Below are 20,703 nucleotides of genomic sequence, written 5' to 3' on the forward strand. Positions count from 1 at the left end.
TAGCAAAGAAATGCCAAATGCTAGTTTGCCATAGACATTGCGATCAGAGCAAACAGGGCTTTACTTACTGTTGGAAGGGTAGGTGGGCAAGAAAGAAGGGAAATTGTAATGGTAATCTCAAGATGTCAAGCCCAGGGGCAGGAAGGTGGTGGAAGGAAGAAGAGCAAGCTAAGATTTTAGAGGCAAAGCAAGACTTGCTGTTAGCTCCATGGGGTTGCAAAGAGTCAGATATGACTGAATGGCTTTCACTTCACTTCACTTCACAAGATCTGAAAGTCACCCGCAAAGACTCCTTTAAGGTCATGGGAGAGAATGAGACACTCTCCCCAGTCCCTAAAAGAAAGAGAATTTGAAAAACAGTGTTTATATTTTACGGAGTAGAGGGAGGAAAGGGAAGCCGAAAGAGAACAGAAATCCCATCCAGAAGAAGGGAACGAATAGAAGACTAGAGAGTAATGGAAGCAAAAATGGATTTTTCAGAGAGGTGAAGATGAGATGGCCCACAGTGTGAGACACTCAGAAAGGTTGAGCAGGATGAAGACTGAGAAAAGGTCACTGCACTTGCTGATGGGCTGTCACTGGTGGCCTTTGGGAGAGTGGCTTCTGTGGTGGTGGGGATGGAAGACAGAGAAGGAAGGAGTGAGGATGTCTAGCAGTGGAGGCTGCAGATGTGGATGGCTGGTCTCCAGAGGGCTGAGATGGGCAGCTTTCACAGGAGACAGGAGCAGCCCTGGGATAAGGAAATGAGTCCAGGGAAAATGGAAAGGCCAGAGAAAATGTCATTTTGAAAACCCAGAAGGGACTAAGAGGGAAGGAACACAGACTGGTCTTTGAGAAGAGAAGGAGGCATTTTATGCTCCTTGAGGCGGAGTGTGGCTTGCATCTGCTCGGACCTGGAGAGACAGAGGAATCCAGAGTTTTAAAGCCAAGATCCAAATTCATCCTAAAAGACTGAGATGAATAAACTGAAGGAAGGATGGGGACACTTATTATGCTCAGATTTTCAGTCTCAGAGAGGTTGTGTTGACATTATCAATTTTGATGAAAGAATATCTAATCATTTGGGGAAATAGCATTGTTGGAGAAATAGACTTATTTTAAAGCAGATAGAGTTACTTGGCTACTTTTAAAAAGTTATGACCTAGAAATCTTGCTGAATCTGCCTTTGCTATTAATAACAACTATTTAGGACCTGGCATTTTCAGGCAGGCACCTTGCTTAACTTCTTCACAAACAAAACAAAACAAAATCACTTTAATCTCTCAAGTAGGTTTAACATTTCCCATTCTCACTTGTCTGTTTTCCTTATTCATCAAGAAACTTGGCAAGCTTTTTATCTACAGATGTTGCAGAGGAAAACTTCAGCCAGGGTTATGTGAAATTGTCACAAAACCCCAAATTAATAAGACCTGACTGCCTAACGCCACACGCCGGCTAGACCTGAGTGCCCCTAATTGCCCTGCCCATGGGAATAGGAAAGTGAGCTTGGCAGTTTTACTGTGTCTTGGTTAAGCCTCTTCAATGATAAAATGCTTCCAGATATAGAATGTTCCCAACAGCCTGTTCCCTGAGAAATGCTGTGTAAAAGCTGATGGGTAATAGCAGCTCACTCAGCCAAGCCCAGCCATGAGAATTGAGATATTAAAGTTTGATATGCGAAGGAAGCAATTCTAACCCTGAGTCTGGCTCATGGCTGTTACTATCGCTGCCCCGCCGCTGGGCTCAGAAGGAAATTGCACCATCTCACCCGAGACCCTTGTTCTGTAGCCTCCAGCTTGACCTTCCCCAGGGCTTCTGCAATAAACAGACCTGGATTCAAGTCACCTATGTCCCTAATCAGTGGTGTAATTTTAGGAAACTTACTAAGCATTTCTGGATCTGTAAAATAGAAGCATAGGGTTGCTGTCAGATGCAAACAGGTCATAAAACTCAGCATTGGGCAAGGTCTAGAGCAGGCTGTAAGACAGTGCTTACTGTTATGATTCAGTACTGTTTGTTATCTTAGATGCTAAGTGACTTACTATTTCTAGCCTTCTTACCAGTCCTTTTAATCTCAGATTCCAATGATGTGTGCTCCTCATGACAAGTCAAGCAGTAAGAAAACCTTATTTTTATTCTCCTTCCCTTCCACCATCTCACACATCCTTCCAGAAGTATCCATGGCTAAGTTCTGTGAGCATCCCTCACACCTTTCTCTACTCACACTAACACATTTATAAACATCAGTGATTTTCCTGCTAATTGCATATGTGTGTTTGTTTTTTATTTTTATTATTTTTGCAAAATGGGATCATACTGTTCTCAAACTTACTCTTTCTGCTGGCACAGATGTCTATGTTAATATTCCAAATAAACATATCCTTGGAAGAGTCACATATTACCCTAAACAGTCTATTAATAGTATAATTCATGGATAATATATGCTCTTATGATTGTCTCAACCAGCTTCCTATTGATGGAGAGTCAGGCTATTTATAGTTTTGTTTCTCTAGCATAAATATTATCATATTATTTCATCATGGGCATAAAACTGGATCTCCTGTAATATCATAGTTTAGAATGGAAAACTAAATCCATAATTAAGTCTCGTGTTCTGCAGTATTCTTTCTCCCATTTCTCCCATTCTACCCATCTGCCCTCAATTCTCCTGTCTCTTGCTTTCGCCTTCTATCTCTCTCTACCTCTCTCCTCCCTTTCTCAAACCCAGTCATCTTTCTTCTTCGCATACAATTGCTTCTCACGGCCTGATAAACTCAGAAGCAAGGGGAAGTTGAAGGTTTGTTTCATCTCTGCGTTTTATTGAATCTAGCCTTAAGGGAGCCTGTAGTCATTTTTTATGACACAGCATTACTTGTAAAAGGACTTTGCAGTCTCTAAGCAAAGGTCTTATGTAAATGAATTACCAGGCTGTACCTAGCTGCCCAGTGGGCACCCTGATGGGTTCATTTTGTTCCATTAGTCTCCTCAGGGAAATCAGAATTATGAGATTCTCATCTGATCCGATCTAAGCAGAGGAGAGCTCTTATTTCAGTCTGGAGAAGCCATGTTGGACATTTTGGACTCTTTCTGCTGCGTTTTTAGATCTTTAGGCTTAGATGTACAAACTGCTCCTGAAAGTTTAGTGTGTTCATTTCTCCCCAAATCCACAGCCTCTGGCACGTGTACAGACTGAACTCATCTTGAAGCCGGAGACCCAAAGTCTTGGCCCATCTTGAGACAGTGGTGGTACCCACAGGTGCCACTGGACACACGAGGCTATGCCAGTGTTGGCAGAGAGGGATGGAAGGGTTCCTGGTAAGGGACAAATTCTGGCCTCTAGGGCAGAGAAAGATCAGCACAGGCAAGCCCTCGTGTCTCTGCCTGGCAAAGAGAAAATTCCATTTAGCCTAATTTCCTATATTCAGTGCAACCTATAGAGTTTTAGTCATTTGCAGTTTAAAAATCTTGACCAGAATTTACATTCTGTCAGAGAGCTCTCCCTTGAGATTTACACACACACACACATACACACACACACACACACACACACGTATATATATATACACACACACACACACACACACACACATATATATATACACACACACACACACACACACACAATTGATTCCAAGCTTCTTGGGGTCTCAGGTCATTAGAAAGACCCATAAGGAGGGAGAGGAGAGGTCTGTGTCTGCCTATGGGTTCCTCTCTGGGTCCTCCTTCCCCACCCTCCTGAAACTAGAGGCATGGACATTTCCACCAGTCTTTGTTATGCTCTCTAGCTTGGTCTTGCCATGCTGAGTGACCTTTTTGCTGCCTACTATGCTGGCCCCTGTCCCTATTATTTTCTTGCCCACTCCAGGCCTACAGGAATATGCTGTGCCAGCTGGGGCTTGCAGGAGGTTGAGGACTAAGCCTAGCCACCTCCTTTCTGCCACCCTGCCATCTCTGCTGCTTTGTTCATTTCCCCACAGGGCTGGTGCTCAGGAAATATCAAGTGAGAAGCAAGTGTCAGACCCTATGTTCATAGTCACCCTTGAGATCTCAAGAACATTCTCTTGAGGTCACCCAGAGAGGGGAAACCAGCTGAGAGATGTGGTTTGTCCTCTTCGTCAACTTTCCCCAAAGCTCCTCTCCTCTGCCCCCAATCTTTTGGCACTGATTGGTGGCAGCCACCAAACTGCAACTTTCTGTTTTGGTGGTAAAAACCTTCAAACCATTTGTGTTTTCTTTTCTATCTGGTACAGATTGGGAGAATTTTGCCCCAGGAAGTGTATCTCTTTCATTTACGAGATGAAGGATTTAACCTCTCTGGTCATCAGCTATGAGCTTGCTCCTCTATAATTGGAAATCGGTTGGAGGGAGGGACTAGCGAATGACAAGGTAGAGAAGAGAAGGCATCTTTGGGTGACACTTCATGTCATCTTGTCCCAGAATTCCACAGTCAACTATGTGACTAGTGCTTTGTGTCAGCTTCCCATCTGCCAGGGGAGGCAGCATTTCCGTGGTGGCAGAAATTGTACTGTTCATTATTACATCCCCTAGACTCTCCACAAGACCTGCCAAGTTGCAGGACTCAGCTAACATTTGCTGAATGAATGAAGGAGCCATCACACCAGTGCCCAGGGTCAGAACCTGCCTGCTCACAAAGGTGACCTCTGTCAACCCAGCAGGGCTGCCTGGTGCTCCTTTTAGTCTTCATCCAAGGGCCAGAATTGGTAAAAAAAAAAAAAAAGAGGTCAGGGAAACCTGGATGAGCAATTGGGAGAAGAGGGCTAAGGATGTGGGGAAGGAGGAATGACCTCTGAGAAGTAGGAGACAGAATGCCTACTATCTAGCAGTCTCCTGATCTGAGATGTCAAGGGCTCCTGTCTGAGTGTTAAGGACAAGATGCTTGGTCTGTCAGTGCAAGATTCCAGCTGTCATCAATGGCCATTTTCTATGCTTTAACTTGGGTTGAATTTCATAAAGAAAAGGGAGAAAGAAATCTAAATCCCATCCACTTTGCTCTTTCATTTGAAAGGGCTTTGTCTGTGTCTGGATGCACGTGACTGAAATCCACAAGTGTGGAGCTCTCCCTTCATTCTTATACCAGAATCTGTGACTCCTGATATATGTGGGAGTCTGTGTAATATAGTGTTTCAAAGGATTTGAAATCGAAATTCTGCTACTTGTTAGCTGTGTGACCTGTTAGTAAACTCTCTAAGCCTCTGTTTCTTTATCAGCAAAACAAGGGGACATACTCCTAATAAACGTACAATAAATGTTAGCATAGGTAACAGGTAAAGAAAAAAACACCCCTCTCAGACTTAACCTCTGTTGGCCAGTTAGTCTCACAATTATGCAAATTTAAATTAATTCATTTGTTTATAAACACATTCATCTGACACATCTGTGTCAGTCACTGCAGTGTAGTTGCTGAGACCACAGACTTTGAAGGTCAACTATCTGGGTTTAAATTCTTGCTCAGATATTTGCTGGCTGGGTCACCTTGAGCAAATTACTTAACCTCTCTACTCCTCAAACTCTCGTCTGAAAAGAGGGTGCGCTAATGATATTTATTTCATTGGTAACTGTGAGGATTTAAATTAATGCATTGAAAGTGAAAGCGAAGTCGCTCAGTTGTGTCCGACTCTTTGTGACCCCATAGACTGTAGACTACCAGGTTCCTCTGTCCATGGGATTTTCTAGGCAATAGTACTGGAGTGGATTGCCATTTCCCTCTCCAGGGGATCTTCCTGACCCGGGGCTCGAACCCGGGTCTCCCACATTGTAGACAGACGCTTTACCATCTGAGCCACCAGGGAAGTCCAATTAATGCATTAAGAAGATGGAAAACCTCCCACAAATACTAACCATTGTCCTGATTCTGAGTCAGGTACGGTGCTAGGGGGTGGAATATGGTGCTGAATAAAAATACATCCCTGACCTAACAAAGCTTACAATCCATCAGGCAGTATGGTTTACAAATAATGATACAAACATTCTTATATTTATTATTGCAATAAGTGCTGAGAAGGCAGTGTCAAGGGAGCGATAAGCCCATGGAGCAGAGGCTTGATCTGGAATGGGTAAAGAAAGGCTTGAGGGAAGATGCCCCAGTGCAGTGACAGTCCAACCAGGTTGTGAGGATTAGGGCGATTTGGCCAGAATCTGAGGTAGAGGTGCAAACGCCCTGGCGTTCACAGGAGCTGAGCAGGTTAGAAAAATGAGATGAGGCTGGTGTTGTGGGAAAGACAGAGGGTGACCAGGCTGGAGATGTGTGCAGACTTCAGAGGCAAGGTCAGGATTTTCAGCTTGATCCAAAGAGCATAGGAAGACACCAAGGGTTTTAAGTCCAGAGGTGGAGGGAGTGGGTGGTGGTATGGCCACTTTCTCACTGCCTTGTTCTATCTTTGGATTTATAGGGTGTGGTCAGAAATGGCCCTCTGGCCACTGAATCATCCTCATGCTTTCCTTCTGCTTATCTTCATTCTATAATCCATCTCAGATCAGTTCAGTTCAGTCACTCAGTCCTGTCCGACTCTTTGCAACCCCATGAATTGCAGCATGCCAGGCCTCCCTTTCCACACCAACTCCCGGAGTTCACTCAAACTCATGTCCATTGAGTCGGTGATGCCACCCAGCCATCTCATCCTCTGTTGTCCCCTTCTCTTCCTACCCCCAATCCCTCCCAGCATCAGGGTCTTTTCCAATGACTCAACACCTCTCATGAGGTGGCCAAAGTGTTGGAGTTTCAGCCCCAGCATCAGTGCTTCCAATGAACACCCAGGACTGGTCTCGTCTAGTATGGACTGGTTGGATCTCCGTGTAGTCCAAGAGACTCTCAAGAGTCTTCTCCAGCACCACAGTTCAAAGGCATCAATCTTCGGCGCTCAGCTTTCTTCACGGTCCAACTCTCACTTCCATACATGACCACTGGAAAAACCATAGCCTTGACTAGACGGATCTTTGTTGGCAAAGTAATGTCTCTGCTTTTCAATATGCTATCTAGGTTGGTCATAACTTTCTTTCCAAGGAGTAAGCGTCTATTAATTTCATGGCTGCAGTCACCATCTGCAGTGATTTTGGAGCCCAGAAAAATAAAGTCAGCCACTGTTTCCACTGTTTCCCCATCTATTTGCCATGAAGTGATGGGACCGGATGCCATGATCTTAGTTTTCTGAATGTTGAGCTTTAAGCCAACTTTTTCACTCTCCACTTTCACTTTCATCAAGAGGCTTTTGAGTTCTTCTTCACTTTGTGCCATAAGGGTGGTGTCATCTGCATATCTGAGGTTATTGATATTTCTCCCGGAAATCTTGACTCCAGCTTGTGCTTCTTCCAGTCCAGCATTTCTCATGATGTACTCTGCATATAAATTAAATAAGCAGGGTGACAATATACAACCTTGATGTACTCCTTTTCCTATTTGGAACCAGTCTGTTGTTCCATGTCCAGTTCTAACTGTTGCTTCCTGACCTGCATATAGGTTTCTCAAGAGGCAGGTCAGATGGTCTGGTATTCCCATCTCTTTCAGAATTTTCCACAGTTTATTGTGATCCACACAGTCTAAGGCTTTGGCATAGTCAACAAAGCAGAAATAGATGTTTTTCTGGAACTCTCTTGCTTTTTCCATGATCCAGCAGATGTTGGCAATTTGATCTCTGGTTCCTCTGCCTTTTCTAAAACCAGCTTGAATATCTGGAAGTTCACGGTTCATGTATTGCTGAAGCCTGGCTTGGGGAATTTTGAGCATCACTTTACTAGCATGTTAGATGAGTGCCACTGTATAGTAGTTTGAGCATTCTTTGGCATTGCCTTTCTTTGGGATTGGAATGAACACTGGCCTTTTCCAGTCCTGTGGCCACTGCTGAGTTTTCCAGATTTGCTGTCATATTGAGTGGAGCACTTTCACAGCATCATCTTTTAGGATTTGAAAGAGCTCAACTGGAATTCCATCACCTCCACTAGCTTTGTTTGTAGTGATGCTTTCTAAGGCCCACTTGACTTCACATTCCAGGATGTCTGGCTCTAGGTGAGTGATCACACCATCATAATTATCTGGGTCGTTAAGATATTTTTTGTATAGTTCTTCTGTGTATTCTTGCCACCTCTTCTTAATATCCTCTGCTTCTGTTAGGTCCATACCATTTCTGTCCTTTATCGAGCCCATCTGTGCATGAAATATTCCCTTGGTATCTCTAATTTTCTTGAAGAGATCTCTAGTCTTGCCCATTCTGTTGTTTTCCTCTCTTTCTTTGCATTGATCGCTGAGAAAGGCTTTCTTATCTCTCCTTGCTATTCTTTGGAACTCTGCATTCAAATGGGAATATCTTTCCTTTTCTCCTTTGCTTTTTGCTTCTTTTGTTTTCACAGCTATTTGTAAGGCTTCCTCAGACAGCCATTTTGCTTTTCTGCATTTCTTTTCCATGGGGATGGTCTTGATCCCTGTCTCCTGTACAATGTCACGAACCTCCGTCCATAGTTCATCAGGTAGTCTGTCTATCAGATCTAGTCCCTTAAATCTATATCTCACTTCCACTGTATAATCATAAGGGATCTTATGATCCATCTCAGCAGTCTCAAAGCCAGGAACAAATGTGGGAAATCTCTAGGGGTAAGACATTTAAAGCCTCAACCATTCTGTCTTGAATTCCCCCATATGAGGACACACTCTGAAGGAAAATGATGACACATCCTTGTCCTGTAATCCCACCCCCAGTGCCTCACACCATCTAAAGATGTGATATGAAGTTGTCCATCTGTTAAGGGTAAATGGGGAACAGTGACCACACTGATGTCTTCAGAAGTTCATCATGCCATACCCAGCTCACCTTTCACTCTGGTCTTTGTGGCTTTTGCAGGTGGGACTGGGCAGAGGGCCTCCCCATTGGGTTTTTGCTCTGAAGCCCTGGCATAATCAGTGAGAATCGCTCAACTATGTCCAACTCTTCCCAACCCCAAGGACTATACACTCCATGAAATTCTCCAGGCCAGAATACTGGAGTGGGTAGCCTTTCCCTTCTCCAGGGGATCTTCCCAACCCAGGGATAGAACCCAGGTCTCCCACATTGCAGGTGGATTCTTTACCAGCTGAGCTACAAGGGAAACCCAAGAATACTGGAGTGGGTGGCCTATCCCTTCTCCAGGTGATCTTTCTGACCCAGGAATTGAACTGGGGTCTCTTACATTGCAGAGGGATTCTTTACCAACTGAGCTATCAGGGAGGCCCTGGCACAGCTTGCACCAAAATTATTTCTGATTTCAGGAAACTATATAGTTCACAGGGATGAGATGCTGTGACACAGCTTAGTTTTATTTCTGTGTTTTGCTTCTAGCAGCCATTTGCTCCCCCTCTTAGACCTCTTTGCAAAGCTTCAGATTCCCTAAGAAGGACTGGAGCCATCTGCATTACAATACATTGTGTTCCTAGCCAAGGTGTCTGTGCTGGAGAAAGCCTCCCTTGATCAAAAGCTACAACTACTGTTGAGCTTTGGAACAGCATGGAACTTTCTTTACTATGCCTGAGGAGTATTATTTCAAGAAGGAAACATTGCACTCTCAGCGTAACAAATCATAACTGTCAGATAGGCTGCCCATCTCTGGACGCATTAGGCACAAGACCAAACTCTCTGCTATCTTTCCTGGACCGCAGCTGATTTCTCGAGCACTGATTAAACAGCAAATGCAAAGTCTGTACAGACAAATATAGGTCATCTTCCCCTTTGATGACTGAATTGCTAGCGTGTGGGCCGGATGTCAGATCTCTGACAAGGTTTTGTTTTACATTCCAAACCAAGCAGGCTAGTAGAGTCTTCTGCCACCCACATAGGTGCTGTCTCTTAAGCTCCCGCTGCACAAACTCAGCCCTCCCCTCCTTCCACAATCCGAGGACTAGAACCAAATGAAATACCGGTACAATTCAATTCAGATTCCGTTTAGGGAATATTTTGATTTTCTGGTTGAATAATTCTAGAAAAGATACAGGTTTAGTCCCGAGTCCAACTGGCTTATTGGATTTATATGTTTAAAAACAACTTTGATTTGCTTCATAGCTCACTTTAAAATAACCTGGGCTTCTTCCGGCTCTGGAAATGGGTGTGACCTCTCCTCACTTTCTGCTCAGTGCTCAGTTCAAGACCCTGATGCCCCATGCATGAAGTGCTGTGAAGCTCAGTTCTGAAAAATAAATCTTTTAGGGTCCTTGTCTGACTGTGTTTGGGATCCAGGGAGAGCTGAAAAGGCCCAAGAAGCCCATTTTAAGCAGAGAGTTGGCCTACAGCCAGGTTTAATAAAAATAGCTTCACTTTGGGGCAGTGAACTTAAAACCAGCCATGTGTAGTGTGAGAAGCTTACCAGGTAGCAACCAGACACTTAGCAACTGATCTAAACTCCTGCAGGAAATAGAGAATTGACTGTAGTGGAATTCAAGTCATAAAGGTTAAAGTTTAGGGCTAAAGGTTAGCCTACAGATTAGAACTTCCCTGGTGGTCCAGGAGTTAAGACTTCACCTTCCAATGCACAGGGTTAGAGTTCAATCCCCAGTTGGGGAGCTGAGATCCCACATTCCTCACGGTGAAAACACCAAAACATAAACCAGAAAGAATATTGCAACAAATTTAACAAAAACTTTAAAAATGGTACATATCCAACACACACAACTTAATAAAAACGGGCTAAAGGCTGCTCTGTGACCTCATATTGTGTGTCTCACCTTTCCTTGACCCCCTATAGTCTATAAATTCATTATTCTTCTTACTGTTTCCAGAACTAAGCACTGGGCCTAAGGCCTACTAGGTATTTGCCATGTGTAAATTGAAACCAAGTCTTATTTCGTAGAAACTAGGATTAGGTTCTCTGATAGCTCAGTTGGTAAAGAATCCGCCTGCAATGCGGGAGACCTGGGTAGGGAAGAGCCCCTGGAGAAGGGAAAGGCTACGCACTCAGTATTCTGGCCTGGAGAATTCCATGGACTATATAGTCCCTGGGGTCGCAAAGAGTCGGACAGGACTGAGCGACTTGCAATTTCACTTTCACTTTCAGGATTAGGTTTGGATGCAAGGAACTGAGATCCCCTAAATGGTGACTTAAGATTGGGGTACTTAAAGTAGCTCTGAGGTCAGCAGTCCAGGGCTGACATGGTGTCTCATGGGGAGCCCCATTTTCCTTGTGCCATGTGTACAGTGTAGCCCTCCTTCCCCATCAAGGAAGGAAGAAGCCCACCTGCTCACTACTTTTTTTAAAATTTTACTTATTCATTATGAAATATACCACACATGCAGAAAAATGAATAAAATATATACAACTTGATACATTATTGTAAAGCAGGAAGATATATAATCAATATCTAAGTTAAGAAATAGAACTTTACCGGCACCTCCAAAGTTCCCATTTCAGGTTTCTGCCTAATCTCTCTCCTTATCACCCACCCCCCGAAAAAAACAAAAAAGAAAAGAAACTATGATCGTGACTTTTATAGTTGTCAGTTCATTACTTTTCTTTATAGTTTTATCAGTTTTGTTTATCCTAATTCACTACAGTTTTTTATTTTCTGTTGTAAAGTGTTTTTATAAATGAAATCATCTAGCATGCTTTGTTGTACATCTGATCCCTTTTGCTCAACATTACGTTTGTGAGATTCAGCCATATTGCTGTGTGGAGAATATGTCTGTTTTTATTGCTGTGTACCGTTCTGGTAAGTAAACAGTGGTACCTCCTTGAGTTACTAATTAGCATTTTCTTGATTACTAATGTAGTTAAGTACTTTTTCATGTGGATTTTAGCTGTTGGGATAACTTCTTATATGAACCACCTGCTCAGACTTCTCTTTGTTTAAAAAGATTTGCATTATCTTTTATTAATTTGTAAGAACTCTTTGTGTATTCTGGAGATGCTTTGTTAGTTACTGTGTTACACATATTTTCTCTTACTCCAAAGCTTGCCATTGCAAAAGACAAAGTATTTTGTCTTTCATATTTATATCTACAGTCCTGTTGAGATTGCTTTTTATGTATGTGTAAGGTAAGGTTACACCAGGGGCTTCCCTGGTGGCTCAGATGGTAAAGCGTCTGCCTGCAATGCGGGAGACCCGGGTTCGATGCCTGGGTCGGGAAGATCCCCTGGAGAAGGAAATGGCAATCCACTCCAGCACTCTTGCCTAGAAAATCCCATGGATGGAGGAGCTTGATAGGCTACAGTCCATGGGGTCGCAAAGAGTCGGACATGACTAAGTGACTTCACTTTCACTTTCAAGGTAAGGTCTAGGGAGCCACCACTGGTTATCCAGTGGTTCTAGTCACCATATATGAAAAAGTCCAGGCTCATCTCGCAAGGTCTGGGTGATGAGGTTTCTCCCCACTACCTACAGCACCAGGTTGGCATTTTTGGGGAGCTGTGGATTTGGTACCTGGAACATGAGGCCTCTGGCCACTATGTTGTGTTCTCTGCTGCACCATTTGCCCCTGGCGCAGCAAGCATTCCTGCTGTTGCCACACTTCCAAGGGCAATTTCCATGGAAGGAAGGCTGCTAGCTTCCTTGCCTTCATGTCCCCTGCCCTGGAGCACCAGAGCCCAGGCCTCCAGTCCAGCTCTGGCAGAGCACCAGCCACCTCGCCAGGGCCCCAAGGGCATTTCTTCATCCACCTGGCTCGCAGAATGAAGATGATGCAGAGGAGAGCCACAGCTGACTCTGACAATCATGTTGCAAGAGTGAGAAAACATCATTTGTGAGATCAAGCCCGGAGCCTTTGGAGTGGAAGCACTGATTCCAAGACCCTAGAATACATGAGAACTCTAAGGAGTATCAAATAGTGAAGACTCACACAAAGGAAACCTCTTGAATACAAGACTCGGCATCACCCAACCACCAATAGCACCCTGTGCAAGACCCCTCATCTAAACAACAAACAAAACAGAAATACAAACCCAATCACCAGCAGACAGGATTGCCACCTCACTCAACCTTCATCAGAGGAAAAACAAACAAACAAAAACTTAGCACAAATCTCACAAATCTTGCACAAACCACTGGATCAAACTTAGAAGGGAAGAAACCAAAGGGAAGAAAGAATTCAAACTTGAAGCCTGGGAAAAGGAACCCTCAAACACAATAAGTTAAAAAAAATAATGAAAAGGCAGAAATACTACACAAATGAAGGAACAAACTAGAAACACAGAAGTCCAAATAAATGAAAAGGAAATAGGCTGAAAAAGAATTCAGAATAATGATAGTAAGGATGGTCAAAAACCTTGAAAACAAAATGGAGAAAATGCAAGAAGCAATTAACAAAGACCTAGAAGAATTAAAGAACAAACATACAGAGACAAACAACACAAATACTGAAATTAAAAATACTCTAGAAGGAATCAATAGCAGAATATCTGAAGCAGAAGAAGGAATCAGTGAGCTGGAAGATAAAATGGTGGAAATAATGAAAAGAATTGAGGATAGTCTCAGAGACCTCTGGGACAACATCAAATGCACCAACATTCAAGTTATAGGGGTCAAAAAAGAAGAAGAGAAAAAGAAAGGGTATGAGAAGATTTTTTAAAAGATTATAGTTGAAAATTTCCCCAACATGGAAAAGGAAATAAGTCAGTCAAGTCCAAGAGGCACAAAGAGTCACATACAGGAAAAACCCAAGGAGAAACATGCCAAGACACATACTAATCAAACTAACAAAGACTAAACACAAAGAAAGAATATTAAAAGCCACAAGGGAGAAGCAGCAAGTAACATAGAAGGGAAACCCCATGTGCTTAACAGCTGATCTTTCAGCAGAAAACCTGCAGGCTGGAAGGGAATGGCAGGATATATTTAAAGTACTGAAAGGGAAAAAAATCTATAACCAAGATTACAAATCCAGCAAGGATCTCATTCAAAATTGATGGGGGAATAAAAAGCTTTTCAGACAAGCAAAAGTTTAGAGAATTCAATACCACCAAATCAGCTTTACAACAAATGTAAAAGGGACTTATATAGTCAAGAAATACAATAGAAGAAAAGAGGTCTACAAAATCAACCCCAAACAATTAAGAAAATGGCAATAGGAACATATATATCAATAATTACTTTAAATGTCAATGGGTTAAATGCTACAACCAAAAGAAACAGACTGGCTGAATGGATACAAAAACACGGCCCATATATATGCTTTATACAAAAAACCCACTTCAGACCTAAAGACACAGATAGACTGAAAGTGAGAGGATGGAAAAATATATTCCATGCAAATGGGAAGCAAAAGAAAATTGGAGTAGCAATCCTCATATCAGAAAAAATAGATCTTAAAGAATTTTATAAGAGATAAGGAAGGACACTACATAATGATTAAGGGATTGATCCAAGAGAAAGACATAACAATTATAAATATCTATGCACTCAACATAGGAGCACCTCAATGCATAAGACAAACACTAACAGACATAAAAGGAGAAATTGACAGTAACACAATAATAGTAGGAGACTTTAACTCCCCACTTACATCAATGGACAGATCATCAAAACAGAAAATTAAAAAAGAAACACAGGTCTTAAATGATGCATTAGATGAGATGGATATCATTGATAACTTCAGGACATTCCATCCAAATACAGAAGAATACACCTTCTTCTCAAGTGCACACGGAACATTCTCTAAGACAGACCACATCTTGGGTCACAAATCAAACCTCAGTAAATTTAAGAAAATTGGAATTGTTTCAGGCACCTTCTCTGACCACAATGCTATGAAACTAGATATCAATTACAAGAAAAAAAACTAAGAAACACAAACACGTGGAGATTAAACAATTACCTTAAGAACTAGAAAGACATTGAATAAGCAACATAACTTTACCCCTAAAACAACTGGAAAAAGAGCAAAAACAACCTAAAATTAGTAGAAGGAAAGAAATTATAAAGATCCAACCAGAAATAAATGAAAAAGAAGTGAAAGAAGCAATAGTAAAGATTAATAAGACTAAAAGCTGTTTTCTTTGAGAAGATGAACAAAATTGACAAACCTTTTGCCAGACTCATCAAGAAAAAAAGAATCAAATCAATAAAATTAGAAATGAAAAAGAAGAGGTTACAACAGACAGTGCAGAAATATAAAGGATTATAAGAGACTATTATGAACAACTATATGGCAATAAAATGGATAATCTGGAAGAAATTGACATATTCTTAAAAAAGTTCAATCTTCCAAGACTGAACCAGGAAGAAATGGAAATTATGAACAACACAATTACAAGCATTGAAATTGAAGCTGTGATAAAAAAAAAAAAAAAAAAAAAATCTCCCAAAAACAAAAGCCCAGGACCAGATGGCTTCACAGGAGAATTCTTTGAAACATTTCAGTTCAGTTCAGTTCAGTTCAGTCGCTCAGTCGTGTCTGACTCTTTGTGACCCCGTGAATTGCAGCACGCCAGGCCTCCCTGTCCATCACCAACTCCTGGAGTTCACTCAGACTCATGTCCATCAAGTCAGTGATGCCATCCAGCCATCTCATCTTCTGTCATCCCCTTCTCCTCCTGCCCCCAATCCCTCCCAGCATCAGAGTCTTTTCCAATGAGTCAACTCTTCACGTGAGGTGGCCAAAGTACTGGAGTTTCAGCTTTAGCATCATTCCTTCCAAAGAAATCCCAGGGCTGATCTCCTTCAGAATGGACTGGTTGGATCTCCTTGCAGTCCAAGGGACTCTCAAGAGTCTTCTCCAACACCACAGTTCAAAAGCATCAATTCTTCGGCGCTCAGCCTTCTTCACAGTCCAACTCTCACATCCATACATGACTACAGGAAAAACCATAGCCTTGACTAGACGGACCTTTGTTGGCAAAGTAATGTCTCTGCTTTTAGAGAAGAGTTAATGCCTATCCTTCGAAAACTCTTTCAATAAGTTGCAGAGGAAGGAACACTTCCAAACTAATTCTACGAGGCCACCATCACCATGATACCAAAGCCAGACGAAGACAACACAAATTAAAAAAACCACAGGCCAATATCACTGACGAACATAGATGCAAAAATCCTCAACAAAATTTTAGCAAACAGAATTCAGAAACACATCAAAAAGCTCACACACCATGATCAAATTGGATTTATTCCAGGAAAGCAAGGATTCTTCAATATACACAAATCAATCAATGTGATATACTATATTAACAAAATTGAAAGATAAAAACCATATGATCATATTAATAGATGCAGAAAAAGCCTTTGACAAAATTCAGCACCCATTTATGATTAAAACTCTTCAAAAATGGGAATAGAAGGAACCTACCTCAACATACTAAAGGCCATATATGATAAGCCTACAGCAAACATTATTCTCAATGGTGAAAACCTGAAAGCATTCCCCCTAAGATCAGGAACAACACAAGGGTGTCCACTTTCACCACTGTTATTTAACATAGTTCTGGAAGTCCTAGCAACAGCAATCAGAAAAGAAAAAGAAATAAAAGGAATCCAGATCAAAAAAGAAATAGTAAAGCTCTCACTGTTTGCAGATGCCATGATACTGTCTGTAGAAAACCCTAAAGATAGTATCAGAAAATTACTAGAGCTAATCAGTGAATTTAGCAAAGTTGCAGAACCCAAAATCAATACACAGAAATCACTTGCATTTCTATCTACTAACAATGAAAAATCAGAAATAATAATAAATTAAAATAAAATTAAAAAAAAAAGTCCATCATCTCCCTTACTGCTCTGCAACGTCACTGTTTACCTTAATCAAGTGTCTGTATACACATGGATCTCTTTTTCAGCTCTCTGTTCTACTGCATTGAGTTATTTGTCTCTCCTGGATTCAGTGTTGTTGTTGTTTAGTTGCTAAGTCATGTCTAACTCTTTTGTGACCCCATGGACTGTAGTCCACCAGGTTCTTCTGTCCATGGGGTTTCTCACAAAGAATACTGGGATGTGTTGCATTTCCTTCTCCAGGGGATTTCCCTGACACAGGACCAGAACCTGCAGTTCTGCATTGGCATATACATTGTAAAAATTACTGTAGTAATTTTATAGTAGTAACTTTACAGTAGATCTTGATCTCAAGTAGACTCTTTCCTTTTCTTTTCTTTTTTTCCCTTTGAGTGTCTTAGCTTTTCTTTTCTTTTTTTTTTAATTTCTATATAAATTTCAGTCAGTTTGTCAAGTTATACACACACATGTACACCTCATACACTTGTTGGGGTTTTGGTTGGAATTTCATTAAACTTATAGATGAAATTTGGAGAGAAGTGATTTCTGACAATACTGAGTTTTCAAATCCAAGAATGTGGCACATCTCTTTTTTTAGTTAGGTCTTTAATTTCTCTGAATAATGTTACAGTTTTCTATATGAAGCTCTTACACATAGGTTATTCCTAAATATTTGATAGTTTTAACTTTATTGTATATAAATTCTTTTTAAAATTTCACCTTTTAACTGATATATAGAAATTCAGTTAATATTTATATTCTGATCTTATAACCAACAATTTTTCTAAACTCAATTATTATTTTAATTATTTCTTTGTGGATTACTTTGGGTCTTTACATATATAATTATATCTATAAATTATCTTAAGTAGTGTAGGTCTGTTGAAGTTTTCTATTTTTTCTTTGGTCTATTTTATTAACTTCTGTTTGAATCTCATTCTTTCTGCTTTCTTTTTGTTTATTTGCTCTTCTTTTTGTGGTTTAAGATAGAAATTGAGATTATCAATTTGAGTCCTTTCTTTACTAATAGAGCCTTTTAAATTTATTCTTCTAAATATTGCTTGAGCTGGATCCCAATATTTTTGATGTTTGTATTCTTATTGTTAACCAGTTCAAATATTATCTAATTTCACATGTGATTTCTTTTTAAAAACCAAAAAAGAACCTATTATTTATAATTATGTTGCTTACTTCTTGGAAGAAAAGTTATGACCAACCTAGATAGCATATTGAAAAGCAGAGACATTACTTTGCCAACAAAGGTCCGTCTAGTCAAGGCTATGGTTTTTCCTGTGGTCATGTATGGATGTGAGAGTTGGACTGTGAAGAAGGCTGAGCGCCGAAGAATTGATGCTTTTGAACTGTGGTGTTGGAGAAGACTCTTGCGAGTCCCTTGGACTGCAAGGAGATTCAACCAGTCCATTCTGAAGGAGATCAGCCCTGGGATTTCTTTGGAAGGAATGATGCTAAAGCTGAAACTCCAGTACTTTGGCCACCTCATGTGAAGACTTGACTCATTGGAAAAGACTCTGATGCTGGGAGGGATTGGGGGCAGGAGGCGAAGGGGACGACAGAGGATGAGATGGCTGGATGGCATCACTGACTCGATGGATGTGAGTCTGAGTGAACTCCAGGAGTTGGTGATGGACAGGGAGGCCTGGTGTGCTGCGATTCATGGGGTCGCAAAGAGTCAGATGCGACTGAACTGACTGACTGAGTGATGTTGTTTAGCTTCTAAATACTCAGGATTTTTTAATTACTTTATCTTTATTGTTTACTTCAAATATGTTTTTTGCACCTTGACACCCTCTTCTCCTGTAGGATTTTAAATATATGTGTGTTTACTCTTTAGCATCATCTGATAGATTCATAAGATTCTGTTAATTTCTTTTTCAATCTTCTTCATCTTGTATAATTTCAATTAATCTATCTTAAATTCACTTATTCTTTCCTCTGTCATATCCATTTGGCTATTAAGTCCATCCCATGATTTTTTTTTAATTTCAGCAATTGCATATTTCATTTCTAGAGTTCCATTTCTTTCTTACTTATTATTTCAATTCTCTACTGTGGTGCTCCTTTATTGAAACATGCTTTGTTTTGCTTCATTGAGAATAGTTATTATACTGCTTTAAAATTCTTTTATATTGGTTTCAACATTTAGTTCTTCTTAGATATGAAGTCAGTTGACTCTTTTCTCTTAAGAATATGTTTCATTTTCTTGGCTCTTTGAAAGTTGGATAATTTCAGATTATATCCCGAAAGTTATAAATGTTAAGCTGTGAGAATTTTGGAATCTGTTATTTTTACCCCATTTTTGTTGCTTCTTTTGTTTTAGTGAATACTTTTCTTGCATGGGCTTGAATTGCAAATTCTATTTTGAGGGCAGCAGCTTTGGTCTTAATGCAGATTCTTTGTTTTTAACTTAGCTGCTCTGAATCTGTTCTGTGCCTGAGTCACTCAGGGGTTATACAGAGATAAGAGGAAACAGAGTTTATAGATCCCTGATCTGGCCCTTTCCCTTTGAGGATCCTTCCTCTCTTTAGCACCTATGAGTGCCCAGGCTCACTTTTCTGATTCCCCAGGGTTTCGTTTGTTTGTTTCCTGCAACCCCACCTGTCTCTGTGCACGCAGTTCAGCTCCACACTAATAGCCTTGGAGATGGGGATTTGTGTAACTCTCTGGCTCCTCCTCCAAGCTAGCATTCCCTCCTCACCAGTTAGTCTGCTAACGTTCACTTTCTGGCACCTTCAGGCAGTTGGCTTTTCTATTACGTCCAGTATTAGCAGGTTTTTCTCTTCAGGAGAAAGGGGGCTGTCTTTGTCATATCAGAAGCGGAAGTCTTCTTTCAGAATTCCATCAGGACACTGAAGAGTAGAAGGATCCAATGTTAGTGTCTCAGGCTCCAGACTGGCATAGTCCTCTACTTGATATAAACTCACCAGTAAATCTCCTTGTTTCTAACACTACTAAGGGCAATAGGATCAGATCACTTCTTTTTCTACAGAATGTCAAGACTCACTGGCCTTCTGAATAAGCAGCCTCAAAGTAACATACCTACACTTTGTGGAAAGTTTTTGGCTTTCAGATATGTTCAGAAGGGTATGAGTTAAGTCTGGCAATTAAATTTTCTTGTTCCATGAGTAGGATACTTCCCTGGCTCTTGTCACCAGTATTCTCCAGGAAGGATAATATATGTGGTCTTATAGAACTCAAACATGGAGAAGGCAATGGCAACCCACTCCAGTACTCTTGCTTGGAAAATCCCATGGACGGAGGAGCCTGGTAGGCTGCAGTCCCTGGGGTCGCATGGAGTTGGACATGACTAAAGCAACTTAGCAGCAGCAGCAGCAGAACTCAAACACAGGAGAATTAATCAAGAAGGACTGGGAGTTGAAGGAAGACAGGAAGGACCCATTATGAAATTCAAATAGGGAAATAGAAATTCTCCAGGTCAGAATACTGGATTGGGTAGCCTTTCCCTTCTCCAGGGTATCTTCCCAACCGAGAGATTGAACCCAGCTCTCCTGCATTGCAGGCAGATTCTTTACCAGCTTAGCCACAAGGGAGTTTTATTAATATTGACTTAGACATTTGGGAAATAAAGTCAGGAGCAAGTTCTGGGCAGAAGAATGCCCAGTAGATCCATTTGGGCCATGTCTGGGGGAGAGGACAGCTAGGTATTGAGTGCTCACAGTGTTCTTGGCCTACCACAGCTGCCTCGTGGCCCCTCTTTGGCAGAATGAAATTGAACCTCAGACAGGTTTTATCACCTGTCCAGTGTTTCATGGCTAGGGAGTGGCAGATTCAGTCTGAATCATTGCTTGGCCTCAGAACAGGCAGGGAATCAGGTCAGGGGAGAGAACTTTGACCCATTCTCTGAATCAGAGATTCTCAATCCTAACTGTAGTATAAGCAAGACAGATAGTGGATCTTTATCAGCCATTAAAGCCAATTGAAAGGCAATGAGCAAGACCGCCATTGTTAAAAAATTAACCATGAATCTCAATTTATTTAAGAAAAGGAAAAAACAAAAGTCATTTGTACATTGCACTGTC

Source organism: Bos javanicus, chromosome 7, assembly GCF_032452875.1.
Source record: "Bos javanicus breed banteng chromosome 7, ARS-OSU_banteng_1.0, whole genome shotgun sequence".
NCBI lineage: Eukaryota > Metazoa > Chordata > Mammalia > Artiodactyla > Bovidae > Bos > Bos javanicus.